The sequence below is a fragment of the Hermetia illucens genome, chromosome 4, assembly GCF_905115235.1.
Source record: "Hermetia illucens chromosome 4, iHerIll2.2.curated.20191125, whole genome shotgun sequence".
Classification (NCBI taxonomy): Eukaryota; Metazoa; Arthropoda; class Insecta; order Diptera; family Stratiomyidae; genus Hermetia; species Hermetia illucens.
The window spans coordinates 121,605,900-121,615,948 of NC_051852.1; the positions used below are offsets into that span (position 1 = coordinate 121,605,900).

At 41.2% G+C, this 10,049-nt stretch overlaps 1 long non-coding RNA gene across 1 annotated transcript; it reads right to left on the minus strand.

Moving 5' to 3' along the window:
- Positions 1-2,694: 2,694 nt before the first annotated feature.
- Positions 2,695-3,612, minus strand: LOC119654965. Its single transcript, XR_005249867.1, has 3 exons — positions 3,535-3,612; positions 3,311-3,472; positions 2,695-3,121 (listed from the first exon to the last, which is right to left on the minus strand). It is a non-coding gene; the product is annotated as an uncharacterized LOC119654965 (long non-coding RNA).
- Positions 3,613-10,049: the final 6,437 nt, after the last annotated feature.

Genomic DNA, 10,049 nt, shown 5'->3' on the forward strand with positions numbered 1-10,049 from the left:
CAAGCATAATTTTGATATCATATCTGGGACAGGTTTCGAGGGTTCGTTCTATTGCCTCGTAGAAGATATCCTTCTCCGACTCTGCAGTCTCCTCTGTAGGGGCGTGAGCGTTGATGAAGCTTATATTTCTAAATTTGCCTCGCAAACGCAGAGTGCATAGCAGTTCGCTTATATTTTCAAAACCAATAACAGCAGGTTTCATTTTTTGGCGGACTAAGAAACCTAGTCCCAGCACATGGTTTACCGGCTGGCCACTATAATATATGGTGTAGTGACTCTTCTCCAGGAAGCGCATCGCCTTCAACACTGTTACATCAGCTCTATATTGGGACACGGTATCGGCAAGGTGCTTGGCAGCTCCATCTCTGTACAGGGAGTGCACGTTCCATGAGCAAATGCACAAATTATTGTTTCTTTGTCGTTGCCGGGTTCGTCATTGTATTATCAGTCCAGTCCGAGGCTCCTGTTGAGGCTTTGTAACGAGTTGTTTTCCGTGTAGGGTTGTCAGCCCTTCTCAACTTCCAACCTGGAGGACCGATTAGTACAATTTGTTCCGTTCTTAGGGGTAGAATAATTAACGACTGTACGCACCTAAAATTATCCAAGAAATTTAATATCAGGCAGCTGAAACCGAGGTGTTTTTTCAACAAAAAAAGTGGCTCCGTTTCTAAAAGTACAAGTATAAGTGGTTTGATGTCCCACGTGACTACGAGGAGCTGTCCAACTGTCTAAACTGAACACAGCATTGTCGCTGTCAATGCATGTAAGCGGTGCTTCAGAATACATGTTCCCACAGAAAACTTGGTGGTTTAGCTAACAGGACATGTCACAAACTCCTCGAAACATTGAGCATGTTTGCCAAGTGATTTCTGTATGGTTTAAACCACGGCTCACGCATACGGTGAATTACATCATTCTAGGTCGAACTTAAGCTGGGGTCCCCATATATGCAAAAGAGGGGTGAACATTTTTTTCACCAAAGTGCCGGTCTTTGTTTTGCCCTCTGTTGGAAAAGTGGAGAGTGGGGGGAACGAAAGTGATAATTTCTTTCATGGACCCATTCTCAGAAACTACCCAACCGAAAAAAAACTAGAAAAAAAACAGGAGGCTGCCTGAAATATCCTCCATACCATTATCTGCTCAAATAAAATTAATAATAGTATAACAGTTATATTTAGGTTATGACATGTAGCAGTTTTGTGGAGATCGCACTTTTATTAACAAATTTATAATAGGTCTAAATTGTCGCTTCAATACAAATCCAAGACTGAATGTCAGTATCACGTGAAAGTGGGTATTCTCACATAATATATGCATATATTACGTCTTAGGTTCTAATAGGACAATTGTCCACTCAAATATTTTTATATAAGAAATACACAAAACTTTTCATACCTGAAGCTTCCAGCTTCCCGTTTCCCGGGATGTTTAGATACATAAAATTGTACGGCGCCCTAAAATCCCGCTCATTAATACAAATAAGACAGACTGAATCACTTAGCTTTGTTGGTATTTATAATCAGCCTGACCCTGTTGCTTCTCTGAAGTCCATGGCTTGGTGAGGACAAATAGTCATCAGCGTAGTTGAGGCATTATGAAAACTTGACGTCGTTCATTGAACCGCTTCACGTTCCCCTTCGAAGGAGATAAGCAGAAAACACAAAACGCAATCCTGGCAAACCCCGCGTTGGACATTAAATTCCTCTGAGATTCTACCTCCATGAAACAGATACCATTTTATGGTGTCGTAAGTCAGTCTGATAGTATCTATTAGTTGTGAGCACCGTCCAGACTGCCCAAAAATGTCTCTCTTTTAGTCACCTCCCATTCCAAACAGCGGGTGCTTTGAGTATATTGTTAAATTGTATGCCAATGGGGCGCTGCTCATAACTTTGTTTTTCTATATAGTCTTTCTTTCTTATAAGTAGAAACTAAGGATACTTTTTATTTAATCCACATACTTATTTCTTATTTAACCCGCTTGCTTTATACTTTACTTCTGATTTAATCTGCATACTTTCAAAATTGTGCGATTAAATGTTACCCCAGTCTTTAATTTGTAGATACCCTCCTTTTCTTCTAACTGACAACTTCCATTTAAAGCTCAATACAAAAAAAAGAATTTATGCAGAGGTGAAAGGTGAAAAATCAGGTGTAAGGTGAGGCATTCAGCTTCAGAAGGTATTTGCTTACACTCATGTGATTCGAGTTACTGGTTTCCCCTCCCCTAAATTGACAAGCAAAGAGGCGAACAAGCGAAAATCGATGGACACTTCGGAGGAGCCAACCTCGAATGATACCAGTCGACAAATTTTCACCTTGAGGTACAGTTCTGCGGACTCTAATTGTAAAAATTAACGAAGCAGCAACAAGTAATCCTGTGACGAGGAATTTCCCATTTACATACTTTGAAGTATCAGGAACTTCCAAAAAACTTTTTAAATTATTTTCACTTTATTATAAAACTCTAAATGTCAACCTTGAAATATACATAAATTTTCCATAATTTAATCTCCCATAGTTTAGTGGAGACGTTTACGTTCGAGGGAATTCAGGTACCACACAGGCTTCAAGATGATCATATGTTTTCCAATTAATCAGGATATTCATTGTTTATGATATTATTTAAACAATAAGACATTGTTTGCTCTCTCTAATTACGAAGCAGTATTTTACAAGTTTTTCCACTTTTTAGTGTCATCGCAATTAGAATTTGCCAATGCGAGCATTCAACAAACTGTCACCTCCGCCTGCAACACTCCCAAACTCAGCGTCGGCAAACAATTTTGAATAAGCTCTAAAGATCGTATTGTAATGATCTTTCGCCCGTTTTAGCTGCTCTTGAAGGGCCGTGGTTCTCCTCCTGGCTTCCTTCATCCTTCCATTGTGGAGAATTTCAAAGAAATCATCTTCATCCTCTTCATAACTGGTTTCCTTTCCTCTCTCCTTCACGTCCTCTAACTCCCGCAATAAGGCATCAATTGAATTTTTTGATCGCTGATTCGGCATTGCAGCTGTCAAAAATTTCGTTGGTATTATCTGCTCACTAAGTGCTGAGAACATTCTCGCGAACTAAAACTCCACTAAACAATAGATTAACGGCAAGCCAAATGTAGAGATGCTGCAAATAAAGAAATAATTCAAATCATACTCGTATGCACTTTTCAAAATACAAAGCATAACCAGTTGCACGAACTGTCAGTCACTAAGAGAAAAAGGCCTCAAAAATCCACAATATGAATGTGGAAAAAGTAAAATTAATGTCCGAACTTCAATATGATAAATAATGTTTCAATTAATTCATACTCACCACTAAAATAAGACAATAAAAACCTTAGCTTTAATAATACTACTATTCTGCCTTAAATCATTAAATATCTAATGTTCTGGTGTGAAATTGTAGTAATGTTTAAAAAACAGGATATGAATAAAAATACCACACTTAGAATTTGGGTATGCGAGAAATTACAACCTGAAAAGAAAATTTGAAAATTTATGGCCCAAATAAGACCAAATTTAAATAAGATTGCTCACCGAGAATCAAAAAAATTAAAATGAAGGAGGAATTTGTTTCAACGACGGAGTAGTTTTTCGTGACTTACTAGATAAATGAATTATAAATTATAGTAAAAAAAAGTTTATAATTTAACTCTGGCAACATTGCCAAACTTCCCAATTTTGCTAAGGTAGAAGATAGAGGATGGAGGAGCTACTATGAAATAAATGACTGGGGAATATATGTCCTGGGGGGATCCCAAGACGACATCCACTTGATGTTGGAACCAAATGGAGAGCAACTTACTCCCACAGAATCCCCCATATACCAAACAAAAATCTAGTTATAGACTAGCTTAGGCTCAAACTAATAACGGTTTAAACTTGGACATAACTCACATCCTTGTCGTCTTTTGCGATTATATAAAGGAACATTTCCCACCTGTTGCCACTTTCGACTCCGCTGCTTCGAGGACAGAGGTGAGGCAGCGTCTGATCAGTTGCCTCTGCCCTAGACGAGACCATTAGTCTTTTTTCTTTTCGTATGCTCGCTTTGCTCCAAACGAGGGATCCGTGGACCAAAAAAACGTGAGAGTAAGTTGCTCTCCATTTGGTCCGATCCAACATCAAGTGGATGTGGACTTAGGATTCCTCATATTCCAAACACAATTATTTGTTTATCTACGCGCTAACATTTGTGAGTCTATGGGAAATTGTATATTAAAATTGTTCACTATTAAAGGTCATTGCCATTGCCCTTTCTTGAGAGGCAGCAAGAAGCTCCAGATACCCTCCCGGTAGGCATTAAAACTATCCTACCCGATCACCTGCTGCTTGGCGCCTTGGCTCGTCAAAAGAATTTATCGTAATCCATACTAACTGGTTTGGAATATTTGTTAATTTTTTATAGTTTACTGCCGAGACAGATTTATCCCGGCCATTTACATCCCCGCCTCGAATGTGATTGTATTTTCCGTCCAAAGGTTGGGTCATTTGCATTTGTATATCTTCATAAAATAGCCCTAAGTAATCCGAACGGTGACACCATTTTGCACAAGAACAACCCCCTGACTTGAAAACTGAAAGATTCAATCTAAGAGATATGATCTTATGGGCTACCTGAAAAGTGTATACTCAGTGAAAAGTTAGTTTTCCTTCATCACTTGCAATATACCTTTCACTCTACAGGCGTAGATTGACAAGTTGGTAGCTACATCCCCTCTAATTAAGGTTTTGTGTAAAAACAAAACTTTATTAAATTCGGTTTACTGTCTGCCTGTCCCCCTTTTTTTTTTGCTAGGGACTCTTACTGACTAAAACCTCTTATATTTTTTCCACAATCTCGCCGCGGGACCACCGTTCTGGTATTGCTTCCCGTGGCTGGTCACCACTTTACGTGGCGTTAATTGCAGTAGCTTCCCTTCTATGTCTCCGCTGCGCTTCTGCTGCTTTTAGCTGGTGATGGATCCGTTTCACCATTGCAACTACCGCGTCCCATGCTGAACTTGATTGCACCATGTACCTTCTAAGATTTTCCACCGTTAAACGGGTATTTAACTCTGTTTCAAGCTTTCTCCTTGAGCTTTCAAATCTTGGGCAGGCGAAGAAGACGTTTTCTGCATTTTGAGCAGCACCTTCACACGTAGGACAATGGAGCGATTCATTAGGCCGAAACTATGGAGGTAAATCCTGTATCCACTATGTCCGGTTAAGAACTGAATAAGAACGTTACTCGACTCACCTTGGTTCCTCATAGTCCACATACTTATTTCTGGAATAAGCCATTCTTCGCCTGGTCCCATGCTGTTTACCATGCAGCCAATGACCACATACGCTTACTTTCCTTGTTTCGGCTTGCTTCCTCCTTCTCGTACAGGTGACTTGACTCATCGGTTAGAATATCCACCGGGGTTATCAGCACAATCACGCATGCCGCCTCATAAGATGCTGTTTGGTAGGCGCAACATGTTCGGAGAGCGCTTAACCGATATGCAGCATGAGGCTGCCTGCGATTTTCTCCAATTCTTATCGCCGAGACCAACTCCATCTTGTGTTCGGCAGGCTCCAGCCAGTAGCCTTTATGCAAGGACTTGATCGTCCGTATAGACTCGTTCGGATATATCTGTACTTCGTCGGGGTGATTGGATGTTATGGCCACTCCAACGTCATCTGCGAATCCGACGACAATGGCTTGTTTAGCTACTGGAAGCTGTAAAACGAAATTATATATTAAGTTCCATATCAGGGTCCAAAATAGACCCCTGCGGAACTCTTGCCGTTATTACATACACCTTTAACGCCTCGTCCGTATCGTAAAGTAGCTTCCGCTGTGTGTCTGTATGTCTGTCTATCTGTCACACACATTTTACTCGGAAATGGTTGTCGAAATTGACACCAAAAGGTGGAAAGGTAGGAACTGTGAACGCTCACGCATATAGTGAGTTACATCATATATATGCTGCAATAGTAAGGCCAATGATTACCTACGGGGCGGTAATCTGGGCAGAAAGAACCCTACTCAGCACACAAGCCAGGGAATTACATAAGCTCCAAAGGCTGGCTTGCGTTTATATCAGTGGGGCAACGAGGACATGCCCAACGGTATCCCTGGAGGTCCTTCCGGGATTAACCCCTCTCCATCTGCACATACAGATGCAGGCAAGGAGATCAATATTCAGAATGGCCGGTAGTATGGGTCAGGCGGGGAGCTGCCTAAACCGCAGGAAGATTGATATTATTTCTAGCCGGTATCCCGAATTGCTGATACCAAGGGATAACATGACAACGAGGTTTCACTTCGATAATAAGTTTGAAACACGTTGGAGTAACAAGGCAAATTGGGAGAGCGTGGCTTAAACCAGCAACTGATTACTTGGTACACTGACGGATCCCTCACAGCAGAGGGAGCGGGTGCCGGTGTCATTGGTGGTCACTAGCATATTCCAGGCGGAAATATACGCCATAGATAAATGTGCCTCCTTTAATCTGCAAAGGAACTACAGGGGGCAGAACATAGCTATTCTCACCGATAGCCAAGCAGCGATCAAGGCACTTAGGTCCAACCAGGTGAACTCTAAACTGGTATGGGAATCCCTTGAGAAACTGAATACACTCGGCTCGTCCAACAAGGTCTGGATACTTTGGGTTCCAGGCCATGCTGGGTTGGAAGGCAACGAGGCAGCGGACGAACTAGCCAAAAAAGGAGCAGGAACGCCTTTATACGGGCCAGGACCCTTCTTTGGAATCGGAAACGGTTTCATGGCTATGAATCTAAGAAATGGAGAGAAACGGTTGAGGGAACCATATTGGGCGGGCCTACCAGGGATGGAGCAGTCCAGGGTGCTTATTGGGGGATACGAACCCATGCGCACAAAGGATTGCTTAAACCTCACCAAAAAGAACCTCCGAATCATAGTGGGCATTCTCACTGGTCATTGTCGGCTGAACTATCACCTAGGGAAGCTAGGGATATCTACGGACACTGCCTGTAGGTTTTGTGAGGAGGAGGACGAAACCTCTATAGACAGTGTCCGGCACTTGTGCAAAGTAGGTCGAGACATCTGGGAGAACACTTAATACCAGATGTAAAGCTGAAAATCTGGAAGTGGGGAACATACTAAAGTTCCTAATGGTTGCAGGCCTGCTTGAGATACTATGATCAAAAGGTACACTATAACCAGTAAAAGGGGCACAATAATTCTTCAAGGACGAGGTGCGAGTTTCCCTTAACGGAATAATAATAATACATCATCCTACGTTAACAAATATAGTCACGTGAGGTATCAAATGAAAGGTCTCCGTTAGTACTTTTCGAAGCCAGTCCTAATTTTGAGATTCATTGGAAAGGTGGAAAGGACCCATTCTCAGAAACCACACAGCTGAAAAATCTGAAAAAAATCAGGCGGCTGCCAATATATGGTACCTAGGCCCCAAAATATCTTCCATACCGATATCTGTTCAATTATAGTGAATAATAGTAAATTACTGTAATTTTTAGTAATTGACCCTAAAACCCCCTCAAGTTCATCCTATCATGAAATTTTGAAGCAATATAGGCTCCTATATAGAACATGATCTTACCAAGTTTGGTGGAAATCACACTATTATTAACAAAGTTATAATAGGTTAAAATGGTCGCTGCTGTGCAAATTCAAGACTTTGAATGTCTCTATAACGCGAAAGTGGATATCCTCATATAATATATGCATATATTACATGCTAGCTACTAATGGGACACTGAAATGTTTTTATAAAAGAAATAGACAAAACCTTTCATACCTGAAGCATGCAGTTTCCGATTTCCCCACTTGTCCAGAGGTTGCCTAGAGTTAATACATTTTTTTCACAAGAGTGTCTTTGACTACATAATCTCATGCTCTCTTCAAAGATTTTTATACTTCTTGGAATCTTTGACAAACTTTTCAGAGTTCGATTGCGGCTTTTATCTGATTCAAAATAAAAATCTTTATTGTCTACTGAACGTTGAATTTTCTTTGCAATGTTCTCTCATATTGTTGGCGATAATAAAGATTGTTTCCTCCATGCCAGCAATGGATTTGGCGTGCTGCCGGATGATGGTAAGTCAACCACTAATGACATCCCTCATTTAGGCTTTACCAGATTTCAAAATGGAGGAAGTGAAAGCTTTCTATAGCATCGTTTGAAACCTGTCAGGAGTTGTGATTGTTCCAAATGACAAACTTTTGCAGCACTTCAGCTCCCGCCTACTTCTCGTCTGGAAGGAAGCACTTTCTGATTTTTCTCCAGTACATGTCCGTTATGATTAAACATAAAAGCATCCGTCCTAACTGCTCTCCAGTTGGATCATGGATTTTGCCAAATAGCTCTACCTGGCCCAGCTGACCAGACTAATGCAGATTAGTCACGTATCCTCCCAAACATCGCTGGAGAAGAGGGAATACTGCCTTAACCACTCATTTTTGCTCGCGTGAACAAAATTATAATCGTACGAATGGAATTCATTTACTGATAGAAAGCAAGAATTAATACCTTGCAGTGAACCATTCCCACAGCTAAAAATGCTTTGCCCGTCAGCTGCTTATATCGCTGGGGGTCGTCATTGTAAGATTTAATAGACTTGGCTGCGTTAGAAGCCCGTTCCTGGTCATTGGTTATTTAATTTAGCAAGTTAGAATAATCAGGAAGTCACTGTCCCTTTATTTTACTCTGATCGCTGATGTCAAGGAGCCTTGCTGGTTGTTTGTTTATCTCCTGTTCACTCCTTTCTGGGGTGTAAGACATCCACACAGTCTCAATGAGCTTCAGTCTCATTATCTTCGCACTTATTGCTCTGGAAGTGATTAGCTCATAGCAGAGCCATGGTGCAACCGAATTATTGTAATTTGCACAAAGACGGTTTGCCTGGAGGAGACTTGCCCAGACGCAGTTCGTTCGAAGGTTTTCTTCCTGGAAGTAGTTAGTCGTGGCTTTGACCATAGCAGCCAACATTAAGTGAGGCCTTGAGCCAAATGTGCTGGTAATAGTTTGCTTCACCTACTGAGAACTGATTTTTACTGATTTACTGAATTGTGTTTACAGTTTTTAAGGGTTTGTGTAAAACAAAACCTTATTAAAATCGATTCACTGTCTGTCTGTTGTACACCCGTCGCTCCTCACATCTTTTTTTTCTTCAGTCTTTCTACCGTTCACAAGCGGGGTCGGCTCGTCGTCATCGGTTTCACTATTTTATTTTATCAAATGCCTAATCAGGATGTAATCGCGAGGCCTTTAAATCCCCATCCAGCGTATCAAACCACCGTTGTTTCGGCCGGCTTTTTGGTTGCTGAACATTGACTTCGATATTCAGACCAATATTGATAAGTGAATTCTCGTTAGCGTGAATTACGTAACCACACCACCGAAAACGTCTCACTCGCAGTTTTTCCACGATCGGTGCAACCCCATATCGATCGCGGATATTCTCATTTCGGACGTGATCAAAACGTGTCACGCCACCAGTCCAATGCAACATCTTCGTCTCTATTACCGCAAGACGCCGTTAATTGTCTTTTATAGTCGGCCAACACTCAGAACTTTAGAGAGCGGTAGCCGGACGACATTGCAGTAAATTTTAGATTTAGAGACGTGCGCTGATACGTCGATCACAAAGAACACCTGTTGTGAAATGCCACTTTATCCAGATTGCGTTAACGCATGAAGCAATTTCATTACACAGTTCTCCATTGGCTGATAGCATTGACTCAAGATATTTAAATCGCTCAGTTCTGGGTTACTGCATTACCAGAACTAAGCGATTTAAATATCTCGAACAAATGCTATCAGCCAATGGAAAACTGGGTTATGCTCCTCATATGGGTAAACACAAAACCTTTTATAGCTGATACGTCAAACTTCCGGTTTTTCGACTTTTTTCTTAACTAATATAAAACGTTCTGTGCATTTCACCTTTTCTTGCACGACTTGGCAAATAACAGCCCTAGACGTACAGAAGACTCCAGCATCTGAGGATTCACCTGACACATACATAATCAGGTTGCAAATTTTGATGTGGAGTATGGCTCCTGACTCATCCA